General features: G+C 47.2%; 1 protein-coding gene across 2 annotated transcripts in view; it reads left to right on the top strand.

Moving 5' to 3' along the window:
- Positions 1 to 13,014, top strand: part of TSHZ1 (teashirt zinc finger homeobox 1) — a 634,721-nt gene that overhangs the window by 365,016 nt on the left and 256,691 nt on the right. The gene's annotated exons all lie outside the window — the stretch shown is intronic.

The following is a 13,014-nucleotide window of genomic DNA, read 5'->3' as shown; positions in this document are numbered from 1 at the left end:
TACATGGTCAGTTGATTTTCAATCAGGTGCCAAGGAGGAAAGATCAGTCTTCTCACCAGGCTGTTCTGGAATATTTGTCTATCCATGTAAGAAAATGAAACTTGACCCTTAATATTCAGAAAAGTAACGCAAAATAAATAAAAAACTTTAAACTCTAAACCTTCTAGAAGAAAAGTGTTTCTGTCCCTTGGGATAGGCAAAGACTTTTTTCCAGATACATGAAAAACACAAAATGAAAAAGAACAATAATTGATAAATTGAACTTTATCTAATTTGAAATTTTTTGCTTTTTATAAGATGCCATTAAGAAAAGGAGAAAAGCTATCCATATATTTGATGTAGTTTTCCAATCTAGAGTATTCAAAGGACAAATTCCAAGTCAATAATAAGACAAACCCCAAGTAAGAAATGGCAAAAAAAAAAAAAAAAAAAAGAAAGAAAGAAAAGAAAAAGAGCTCCCAAATATACAAATGGTCAGAAAGCACAGGAAATGGTGTGCAGCATCACGGGAGGTGCAGTTAAACCCCGAAACTTCTCCGTGGCCATTACCATTGCTAAGATTTCAAAGATTGATGTCGGCCAATGTTACGAGGACGCGCTTCCTCTGGAGCTGGCACACATCGCTCCCGGAGCGTGAAATGGCACAGTCACTCTGGAAAACAGTTTGGCACATTCTTAACGAAGTTAAATATTCACCTGCGATACAACCCAGCATTTCCACCCCCAGGTGTTTACTCAAAGGAGAACCTGTGTCCCCACGAAGACTTGTCCGGGAGTCTCATAGTAGCTTCGTTCAGAACAGCCGAACCACACAGGCCCGGCAGGAGATGAGTGGGTAAGCCCATCGTGGTCACTGCAGCCCTGCTTGGTGAGAACAGACTAGAGCCAACAGCGCAGGCACATCCCAGACAGAGAACGTGCTGCGTGATTCCATGTATGTGAAACTCTAGAAAAGGCAAATCTCGGGGGAGAAAAGGCTAAGCTCTGATTGCCAGGTTGTGGGAGTTTGTTGACCACGAAGGGCACAAAGTTGAGGGAATCATTGCATACCTTTTTGGGGTGGTAAGAAATTTCCCGTCTTTGAGTGGGGTGCTGGCAACAGGACTGGTGGGTTTTGTTCGAAATTGAGCACAGCACTCACTCAGCCTGGGTGCCCTACGGTCCGAAGCGCCTGCCGCGGTGAGGCGTACACAGGTTACCCCAAAGGCGTGGAAGGGAAGGGCACATGACATGACTCAGACTATTTCTTACTTCCGAGAAATCGATGGGCTTGACCTTCTAGGTACTAAAGTTGTATTTCTTAGTCATAAAAAAACAAAGTTCAATTTTCTGTGCTAGTTCTTTCTTTACATTTTTCTTTATATTTTCCTTCTTATATACTGCATCTGTAAATTTAGTCATTATAGTGGTGTTTTCCTTAAAATTCTCCTGAAAATTACATGCCTAATGTTAAGTAGCTTGTAGGGTCCTAAACTAAGATTTTTTTAAAAAAATTTGCTTTACTGGGCGCCTGGGTGGCTCAGTGGGTTAAGCCGCTGCCTGTGGCTCAGGTCATGATCTCAGGGTCCTGGGATCGAGGCCCGCATCGGGCTCTCTGCTCAGCAGGAAGCCTGCTTCTCTCTCTCTGCCTGCCTCTCCATCTACTTATGATTTCTCTCTGTCAAATAAATAAATAAAATCTTAAAAAAAAAAAAATTTTGCTTTACTAAACTTAAAAATAGCTTCTTCTAGAAAAAGTTTTGGTGGTTTCTGTGACTTATTATTGACATAGTCTTAAAGATTATTGCAGAGCTGGTAGAAGGTAATAAACATCATTGAAGCTTGAAGTCCCTGGGGTCACAGAATGTTAAGCATATAGAAATGAAACTCTCCTTGTGCAGGTTCCAATTAATTCCTTCTGTGAACCTTAAGTTCATCGCCAAATGTTGTACTTAGTTACTTACTGTATCCCAACCAACTTCAGTGGGACTGGTTTTGGTTAAATTGGGCAATTGCCAAGGGAATCTAAAAAATTACAGCAAAATTGTGGTCATTAAAGTAAATTTTGTCTTAATTTTATCTTTTTTTCCCTTAAATTCCTGGGTTTGATTCACGTTGACACTCTCTGATTATTTTCTATTTCTGCATGCTATTAAACATTTGAAATTGTGTGTATGACAACAGAAATCTCTTTCAAAAGCAAAAGAATTGACAGGGTTTCCTGAACGTTTCAACTCTGTGCTTATGGCCCCGAGATGATTCAGACGCGGCGTAGCACATTGAGGGCTGAGCTCCTTTTGAACTCACTTTTGCAGTGGTGACTTCTGGGAAACTTGTCGGGTGAGCTTTCACAAATGCCACGTTAACTCTGCCTCCAGGAGCCAAACACAAATTCACACTCAGCTCTTGACCTTGGCCTCCAGTGTCAGCCGGCCCAGCCGCGTGCGGGGCATCCGTGGGCCGCAGGGCCGGGCCCAGCGTGGAGCCGCCCTGTCAGGGGACCGCGTCTGTTCTTCTGCGCGTTTTACGGAGGACATCGGGCTCGTGGGGAGGGGGAAACGCGGGTTTGTCCTCCCCCGCCTTCAGGACGCAGATGGCCCAGACATGCCTGTGGCCCAGTGAGGGTGAAGGAGCTGCTGAGCTGCCGTCGGCCAAGACTGAGGAGCCCTGAGCCGTCGGAGGACCGGGCTGGCGGGGCAGCACGGGCGCGAGCGTGGGAAACCGGCCTCGCCTGTGGTCTCCGCGCCTGCCTCACACGCTGTCGCCAGGGCGACTTTTCCTAGTTCATTTAAGGCCCCACTTATGACAATTCAAAGAAATCGTGAGGAAGTTACATTTGGTGAGGCCCAGAAGCGGAGACCCTGGAGAGAAGCACCCGGAGACCCAAATCTAAGGGAAGCAGAAGAGACCCCCGCGTCCCCTTTGTGTCGCCGTTCCCGGCCACTCGCTTGCATTTGGATTGTGTTGGTTGGAGAGCCGTGCCTCGAAGCCTTCAGTGGTTCTGGTTCTGACCAGCCCATTTTCTGTGACACATTGGGTTTCTAGAACTGTATATTTTAAATGGTTTGGCACCAATAAAAATTAGAGAAATGTAAATATATAAGAGCAGTTAAGATTAATAGTCTCCCTTTTAGTGAAGGTGAGTCACGTGTGGTAATTTTTCTATGGAAAATGGTGTACTAGCATTGTAGCATAGGCACATATATTCTTCTTTAAGATCAATAAGTATTCAATATTGGTACTAATTTAGACATGGCTATTCTATAACATTTCCCAAAATTTATCCTTATCTTAATGGGCTTTCCCCGGACATTATGAAGTAAGTTGAGCTTTCTGCTCAGGGATGTTTCTAGATTTCTGAGCCGAGTAAGTCTTCCCAGCGGCCAGGCGACGACACTTCATGCGCCGCGTTCAAACTGAGCGAAGTCCCGGCTCGGCGTTCAGAGCCTGACGCGCAGCCCGGCGGCCTCACTGGGATCCCCTGGCTCTGATGCGTTTTGTCACATAACGTTGAGAGAAGAGAGTGGGTCTGAAGCTGCCTTTCACCCCCGAGCCTCACGTCCGTCATCACTTCCCGCTTCGAATGGAACCAGGCGAGCCGGCGGGGATGTCAGGCTCCTCGGCCTCCCCACCTCGCCACACCGGCACCGCCACATCCGTGAGAACCGAAGTCGTGCTTGTGGCCGTAGGGGAGGGGACGGGGCGACTCCTCGCTGACTCAGCAGAAGTCCCCTGAGCCCTGGGCAAGGCGCCGCTCTGAGGCTCGAGGCTGAATCTGTGAAGAAACAGAGACGCGCGCTCACGGAGCATCTTTTCTTCCGGCAGGAGACAGACACTCAGCGGGAGGGTTAGTGACTGAGCCGGGCGCTCGGCTACGGGCAAACCGCGGTGAAAGGCGCGGAGCGGAGCACCCGAGACCGGGGTCTGCAGGCGCAGCTGCGGCAGGAGGGTCCGGCAGCGACGGTATGAGATCGGGACGTCCAGCTGGGCCTCGTGGCGATGGGACAGCCGAGGAGACCTGGAGAAGGGAAGGGGTTCCTCACGGATCTGCCTGGCACAGGGTGTTGGGAACAGAGGGAACAGCCCGCACAGAGGCCAGCAGGATTGGAGCGCGTCGAAAGAAGGGGGGAGGCAACGTATTGCGTGGAAAGCTGAAGGTTTATGTACAAAAGGTGTGTAAGGTCAAGAAAATCTGGAAGAGTCGCCTAAGGTGGAGCTTGAGTTTCTGTCCGAGGCGGAACTGCCCCTGATGGACCTTCCCATGGGGAAAACCTAGAGTTTACTGCAAGTAACAGTGGAGTTTCTCATTGAGGGGAAATTTTAAGATGCCCCGGGCCTAGAGGTCTTAGACTGATGTTTCAGCCATCGACACACAGAAATGACAGCTCTGTCCATAAGAAACTGTGCAAGCTTCAGCAAATTAGTTCAGTAGTGCTGACCCCATCCGGAGGTCAAGTAAAGCGTGGGCCGTATCTGGGGCTAGTCATTCTTGAAGCCAACAATCATACCTTGAACGTCAAGTCTATGTAATGTCTGTAGCAAGGTAGAGTGTCGAATACACAAGTCAGTAAAACGCGGCCCATGCCCATGAATAAAATGTTTGCATAAATAAGTAAAAATGAAATTTTTATTCCAGTATTGGTAGTGTCACTTCTCCCCACAATGATCTGCAGATTCCCCCACAGTCCTAGGCTTCTTTGTAGTAAATTTTAAGCTGATTCTAAAACTTACATGCCAATGCAAAAGATCTCGACCTGTCAAAACAATTTTGAGAAAGAACAAAATGTAGAATTCTTGCACAACCTGATTACGAAGCTCTGGTAACCAAGATAGGACGGTCTGGGTGTAACGATACAAATAACATGCTCAGCTGATTTTCTGCAAAGGGAAAAAAGTTACTTTTTTTAACAAATCATCGGACTATTTGGATACTGATACAGGAAAAAAAAAGCAGAATCATGACCCTTACTTCACACTTCCACAGAAATTAACTCGAAATATATTTACAGTCCCAAATATAAAAATCTAAGCCTGTAAAACTGCTAAGAGGCAATGTGGGAAAAAGTCTCTTTGACCTTGGTGAGTAAAGATGTCTTCGCTAAGACACAAACAGGACAGCCCATTACAGGAAACACTGGTGAGTTGTCCTTCATCAAAACTGAAAACTTCTCTTCCGAAGACCCTGTTAAAAAAAGTAAGTCAAGCCACAGACTAAGAGCAAGTATTTGCTAAGCATATATCTGAGAGAGAAGACCGGAATCCAGAATATACAAAGGACAACCAGAGCTTGATTGTAAGAAGACACAGAACCAAAGAAAAAATATGTAAGAGAGGGTATCCAAATGGCCAAAAAAGCACACGAAATGATCTAAAACATCACCAGTCATCAGGGAAATGCAAATTAAAGCCAGAATGACAAGCCACTGTGCAGCCACTAAAATGGCTCAAATTAACAAGACTGAGCGTGCGAAATGTTTGGGAGGGCGTGCGGCATCTGGAACTGTCCTGCGTTGCTGGTGGGAATGTCAAATGGTGCAGCCGGTGCGGAAACTGCTTAACAGTTTCTTAGAAAATTAAGCATATACTTACTTACCATATGACCCAGCCATTCCAGGCCGAGGAATTCACCCGGGAGGAATGAAAGCAGATGTCCGTGCAGAGACTCCTATCTGCACGTTCATAGTAGCTCTGTTCCTCATAGCAAAGCTAAAAGTAATGCCGGTGCCCGTGGGCGGACGGGGAGGGGTAGGCAGATCATCCGCGCGCAGAGTTTCACTCGGCGGTAAAGGTGGGCCGGCTGCTGACACGTCCAGTGGCGTGGATCAGTTGGAAAACTTGTGCCGAGCCAAAGATGCCACAAACGAGTCAGTACTGTGCGCGTCCGTTTATTTTCAGCTTGTGCCGGTCGTTCCCAGTCGATAGTGACACACGCCAGATCTGGGGCCGGAATGGGGGTTCCGAGGAAACCTGTTGGGTGTGGGGGGGATATTGTATATCTTACTTTTGGCGAGAGCTGCGACAGTGCGTGCATTTCGTCCGTCTCACCCGACCACACGCTTCTGTGTCCGACTGACTGACTCGAAGATGTTCCTCAACCAAGTGGGTCTTAACAAATCAGGTGGAAGCTGGAGTGTTCCGGGGCAGCACAGCATGAGCGGCGAGTAAGGAGCAGCCAACAGTGTTCCCTGGTCAAAGGAGAACTCACTGAAAAAATGTACTTTGAGCCAGATTTGATGCTTAAGAGGAGTGAGAAATGCTTTTTCTCGGTAGAGGACGCGGAGGGTAATTGGAGTGAGGTCCGCTCACGGGGAGGGGGTTCTACTCGGTGACTGGCCTGTACGCTTCGTCTCTGACCAGAGCACCATAGATCTGGAGGGACGGGGACCGTTCCTGCCCACGGGAGAGGGACAGGCATGCCGGGGCCTGTGGGACGTGGGCCAGGGGCGCATCTGGCACCAAAATTTATCATTTTTCATTCTTTTGTTTGTTTGGTTTGGTTTGGGGGCCTTTTTGTTTTCCTTCTTTTGTTTCTTTTGGTTTGGGGGTCTTTCTGCTTGTTGCTCTCCCTGATATTATTACATTACTGGAACATCTGGTGAAATGTGAGGAGAAAGCTTCTGCTCTTAGGACATGCACAGGGAAAAAGGTACAAGTAAGAGCGTCAGGTCTGCAGACTTCCTCTGGGATGATTTACAGAAAGGAAAATAGTAATAAGTGCACATACCGAGGGAGCAGCCAATACAAAGTCACATGCACAGTGAGGGGACAGAAGCGCGAGTGAGGCCTGTGTCCTCTGCTTGCACATTGTCCATAAGCCTGAAATTATTTCTGATTACAGAGTTACAAAAAGTAGAAACTGAGTTGGGTCAGGGTACTATTTGCTGAAGCTCGTATATTTCCTGTGAAGAGAGAACTGAGCAGAACCATGGAAGTGACTGGAAAAAAAGTCAGGAGAGGCTGTGTTCCCGTGCACAGCGTTCAGGGTGGGGGGGTGCGGCCAGAGCAAGTGGGAGGCAGACACGGAGAGGAGCGGTGGCCGCTGTTAGCGGGTGGTCACGTGATGCATATGCCAGGGTCACCGCTTAGATTCTCAGATGCTGGGGTGCTCCTGGCTAAACGTGTCCCTTGATTGGGAAACCATTTACAAAGGATGGCAGTGGCATTCAGGACTGAAGGGAAGGGGGTCAGAGAAAGGGCCCAGCGGGGTGCTTCTCGGGGTGCAAGTCTGAGCAGTAAGCTAAGTAGAGTTTTTATGAGTGATAAGGGGGAGAAAAGCCTATTACTGATTTGTTGACCACCGAGACATACAGGCAGTGGAATTCCCAGGAGACGGGACGGACTGGTGCTCCGGTGTACTAGGAATGATGGACCATGGGTCTGTGTCCATGCTCTCTTTAGGAGCATGCTGGAAATCTGATTTACTCACTGTCGGCAAGTGTTTTCTTTTTGTGAAAAACCATTTAAGATCATGCAGTTCCCTTTCTGAACATTCTGTTATTCAGGTGTGTATTGAGTCCAGCTTCTGGAAGGACCGTGCAGTGAGGTCTCAGGCAGATGAGAGAGAAGTAGGGAAGGAGGACAGGGCTCCACGGGCCTCGCAGGGGGAGCTGCCACGCCAGAGAGCATCAGTAAGATCACATACATGTGTAGACTATGTTGGGGCTGCCCGTGAGTGGCAAGAGCATCTCAGAGGGGCCAGGAGACTAGCTGGGAAGCTGCTGCCGTCACCAGACAGAGCGAGTGCCCCGGAACGGTTTGGGTAGGCGAGGTGTGAAGTGTGCAGATCCAGACAAAATATACTGTGCTGTTCCAGAACCTTCCACGCAAGTCCAAAAAGAAATCAGCATTTCCCTTCAATTCTTGAGTTATTTTGCTGACAATGTGTGTGTGGCTCTGGACCGTCCTTACCTTCTATCCTACTTAGGTCAGTTGTATTTCTGTTTTCCCTCCTTTTTTCTCGGTTCTAGTTTTCAGAGAAGTTGTCAGTGAACTCTGCGTACTTTTTTAAGGAAGATACTCAGGAGGAGGGTCGGCTGGGAGAGGCAAGAGAAAAGAGGACTCACTCGGAGAGACTTGGGGGCTGCCTGCCTCCCCTAGCTTAGGACATGCGGTCAGCTGCCCTCCCTTTTAAGGGAGGAAACTCTGTGTTAGACCAGAGAAATCCGCACACAGTTTGAGTGAGTGGTTGTGTTATTTGTTTTTATCCTGGGATGTACGTCTCAAAGTAACAATCTTTTACGAATTCTTTTAAGATTGGGATTATAAAAACACTTGTTCTTTATATGTTAAAATTCTCCTTTTAACTTCTGTTACATGAGTCGTTATGGTCTTTAGACATTTTTAAACTAAATTCTTTTGAAACTTTACATAGTAAGTTCAGTGCTAGGGATAATATTTAGAAAAACCACTTAAGTTCATTTTTAATAGTAGCTGAGTAGCATTCAGTGTTAAACTAGTCACACATTTCGTGTTGTTATTTTATATTGATCCGTCTGTTTAATAAACTCTCTGCCATAAGGCGGGTCCCATTGGAAAGGCAGGCCAACAAGCATTATCTTAATTTTTAACAGTAGTAAAGGTTTTGACACCATAGAATGGATGAGTGTGTCCCTTCTGTGTAAATGTTCGAGCTTTTGAGGAGAAGGAGAATAGCACTTCAATTAGTCACCTTTCCTGATTTGAGAAATGCTTATCACTTATTATAGCAATAAACATGATTGGTCACTTGGAGCCTTGGGATGTATTTTACCTCTGTTCTTCTGGCATCCTGGAAGGTTTTATTTTAAAATTTATTTAGGGAAAGGAAATGAAATCGGGAGGTTACTAGAAATAAGCATTTAATAGTCTCATGCACAAAAGGCACACAGGGAGTGAATAGCTAGGAAAATGATTCTTTTAATATGGGATTTAGAATTAGGTTACAACTTCTGTTGATGAAGAAAATGTGAGGATCCGAATGGACATTAGACATTTTAGATTAGAAAGAGGAAAGGAAAGTAATGAGTCTTATTTCTAAATGAATTTAAAAAGCAATCTGATTTTAGTTCTAGCAATGCAGAGAAAATAAAATAAAAACTATCGTACTTTATTTACTAACCAATGAATTGAATTGTCTGCCTTTTATTACAGATATAAAGTAAAGACTATGAAGAGACAATCATTTTTGTAGCTATCAGACTTTCAGTAACATATCTCTTGTGGTTTAAATAACAGATAGTTTAAGTGTTTTTCCATTACCTTTGTGTAAATGAAAAATGCATAAAATATTTTAACAAGGCAAAGTAATCCAAGGAGATTGTTATTTTGTGTTACAAATTAGGTTATTTCTGTCATAAAATTAAAGAAAAAAAATCAACGTTAGGACATTTCAGCTTAATATCATTTACTAGGAGGAACATGTAACAGATTTAATGAGCCTGCAGGTCACCTGAACCCAGCTGTTTCCGACCAGCTTTACGAAACAGAGAATGCAGCTAGCAGTGGGAGGTAAGCATTATTACAAGCTCTCGAGGAGTTACAAAATCGATTTCTGCTTGAATGAATTAATTTAGATTATCAATTTATAACCAGCTACACGAATCCCATCAACTCAACAATTCAGTGAATGATCAGGTTCAACCCTCGTAAGAGCTTCACAATTAGGGGCCCGCGTCGGGCCTGCAGTTTCCGCCTGTCCTACGGCATCGCTAACCAAGTTACTCGCCGGAACAAAAGGGAAGGGGGGAGCGCTGGCTTAGGTGGAGCGCAGAGGGAACACAGAGCGGCTTAGAAAATAAAGTAAAAAGATCCTACCCCGTGTGAGTTTGGGATTTTGTTCTCTGGAACCCTTTCCATCCCATGAGAGGGTGATTTTGACTCTCCCGACTGCATTTTAATATCATCGTACTTCATACTTTGGAACATCTGGGACTTGGCCGCCTAGGCCCTGTTAGCAAATAATGTGACAGCCGTGGCCCTTTTCTTGTCCCTAAAAGTGTAAGGGTCGTCGTTGTAAGCACCTGTTTCAGGGTGAAAGACCGGCTTCGGGCTGCTCGTCTTCCCGTTCACAGTGACGCTCGTACACAGGCAGCTCGTGTCCTCCCCGTCAGGGAAGGATCTTGCTTTCTCCCTCACATCAGCTCCCCTGAGGCATCACAGGTGTGTTACACTGGCTGACTTCTCTCCTGTTGACCAGTCCAGTAGGAGTGTATGAAAATTGTGTAAATGTCCTGGGGTCACCTCCGATCGCTTGCTCCTGCCACTGCCGTGCCCCCTCCCTGGGCTGCATCATGGCGCCTGAGTTCTCCCTGCAGTGGCGGCTGGCCAGCTGCTCCTCTGGGCCGGGGTGGTGACCACACCCGAGGGCACTGCTCACCCGGCGGTGGCCTCAGACAGACATGCCCGAGGTGCAGCCCTGCAGCTCCCCGCTCGTGCCGTGGCTGCCCCCAGCCTTCCGGACCGGCCCTTCTCTTGTCTGCCCTGAGGACTTCACTTCCCAAGACGTTTTCCCAGCCGGCCTCTCCTCGCTCCTGTTACTCTCCACTGACCTCTGTGGTTTCCAGTGACTCTAACACCCCACGCGTATGTCCATCTTGCGCCGGTCACTCCCACGTTCGTCCGTGCTTGTGGTCTCTGCCATGCGTGTGACGTTTGTGCTGCCCCATCTTCAAGACCGGAACCCGGGTGCCCACTCTCGGGTGGGACTGACCCCGGGGCTGTGGTTCCTGCTGGTTCCCAAGGTCCCATCTGCAGGAGGGCTGGGATCGGAACACAAGCCTTTAACTGGGTATTTAAATATCCTGTGTTTCCATGGGCTCTTGTTTCTCTTGATTTTAATTCTCCTGGGGCAGGGACCGTTTTTTCTTTCCTCTTCTTTACTTGACCAGCCTGGCTCGGCAAAGGCAACGGGAAGGTGCTAAATAAAATCACTTCTCGAATTAAAAGAAACCACTTGTTCCTAGAACCCTTCTCTTCTGCGTCTGTCTTCCAGCCTTGTCCCTGCCTCCTGCCTGCTTCCATGTGGGAAGATCCCCTCTCCCTCCCCTGGAGGACCTGGCGTGGCCAGAACCCGCAGCATCGTTCTGCTCTGGTCCATTTCTCCCTAAAGTCCTTTTCTTTTTCCATCACATCCGCTTCTCTTTTCTTATACATTATACTTAGATCATTATGTACTTTTATTGGATTTTCTTATGTTTGTTTTTCCTATAGCCTTGTCTGTGCCTTTTGAATTTTGAACCAGGTAAATATGTTGTCTGCTCCGAATTAATTCATTTTAAATGGTGTGATGTAGTCCTAGCTCAGAGGGTTCTTGGGAGACTAAACAGAGACTCGCTGTAAAGGGCTTTACAGCCCTTGAAGTGTTGGTACTGCGGAGGGTGAACGCTGCTCGGTTGTCACAGTCCCTTCTCTGGTCATGAGGCCGAAGGGACCATATCGGTCAAGGCACAGCCTCTTTGTCTTTGTAGTCTTTCAACATCATCAAGCTCGTGGGATTTAAACCAGCAGTTTCCAGAATAAAAGCTGTGTGTGTGTCAGAGTTCTCACGAGATCACTCCTACTTGAGGACAGATCTGGCCGGTCGTCGCCGGACGAAAGCAGTAGCTGTGCCAGGAGGTTCATGAAGGATCCGTCCCTTGTCATGCTTCCATTTTGCTCCCTTTTTTCTGCTGAAAGTTTTGATGCACTTTATTAAGGAAAATTTCGTCTTCACTACTGAATCGTTACTAGTATCTGTGGGTACCTGCCTGTTTGGTGATGGGCGCTAGGCCTGGAGTGTTGTGGAGCACGGGTAAGCACGAGCTCCTGGTGCGTCCGTGGGAAAGGCGGGACGGGTGCACATAAGGCACTTGGAGAACGATTATGCTAACCAGAATGATGGCACCAACACCAGATTAAGGTACTCGTGGCCTCTTGTATGGTGTAGTAACGTAGCCTCCCGGAGTCTGTCCCTCTGCCGCATGCCCCCATCCCAGTGCAGATTATTAGTTGTTGCTTCCAGAATTGTCTTTGAGAAGTCCCTGCCAAAAGTGGATCAGTTCTGTTCAGAGTGCTCAGTGCCCATCACGTGAGGTCCTGCTGACCCTCAGCTCCTGGGGGCGGGAGCCAGGCCTCGAGCGTGCTTGCTTCTCCAGTAGCCAACAGAGTTCCTGGCACAGAGGGAAGAAGGAAGTGGGCAGTTGGGGGCAGGGAGGGGAGAATGTCTTTGAAATGTGGGCTGTAATGGTAGGAGTTCAGTACCAGAGATCAGCATGGGCGGGTCACTGAGAAAGGCTCCGGGAAAGAAGTCACTCCAGCAGTGTGTCATACACTGTGGAAGAGACTCGAAGCCAAAACCCGTAGAGCCAGTGTTCCATTTCCCTCACAGAAATGTAAACCAGTCCACATGCGCATGTTTGCGCGCAGACTGACGTGTGCACAGGGTCCTGAGGGGCACAGACCTTTTACACTACTCACACCTGCGTTGTTTGGATTAGTCTGGTGTTGCATATTTGTGTTGACTTTTTTTAAAATTTTTTTTATTTATTTATTTGACAGACAGAGATCACAAGTAGGCAGAGAGGCAGGCAGAGAGAGAGGAGGAAGCAGGCTCCCCGCCGAGCAGAGAGCCCGATGCGGGGCTCGATCCCAGGACCCTGAGATCATGACCCAAGCTGAAGGCAGAGGCTTTAACCCACTGAGCCACCCAGGCGCCCCAACTTTTTTTTTTTTTTAAGTGGAAAAGAGAAAAATTGACTTACTAAGGAGAGGAAGATTGAGAAGGTAGCTTCTGCTTAAGCACAAGCTTAAGCAGTTGGTAGTTTTGTGGGAAAAAACGAATGTGATCGTTCAATTCCAGGATGGCTTGGGAGAGGAGTAAATGAGCTCATAGAACCAGAACGTCGTGGTGTTATGAACTGCTTCCAAGTTGGCAGTGAGCTCAGAACCTTAAGGTGTTGGCATAGACTTGGAGCCAGAAAGTTAGGTATTGTATGGGTATCTGTTAAAGAAAGAAGACCTTCCTTTTCCTTTTTTTAAGTTCAAACTATCATTAGACAGCAGTCAGCAGCTTTTCTGGAC

Source organism: Neovison vison, chromosome 3 (genome assembly GCF_020171115.1).
Source record: "Neovison vison isolate M4711 chromosome 3, ASM_NN_V1, whole genome shotgun sequence".
In the NCBI taxonomy this organism is placed as follows: Eukaryota; Metazoa; Chordata; class Mammalia; order Carnivora; family Mustelidae; genus Neogale; species Neogale vison.
The sequence above is the reverse complement of the archived record's forward strand: the minus strand, read 5'-3'. Positions and strand labels throughout refer to the sequence as shown.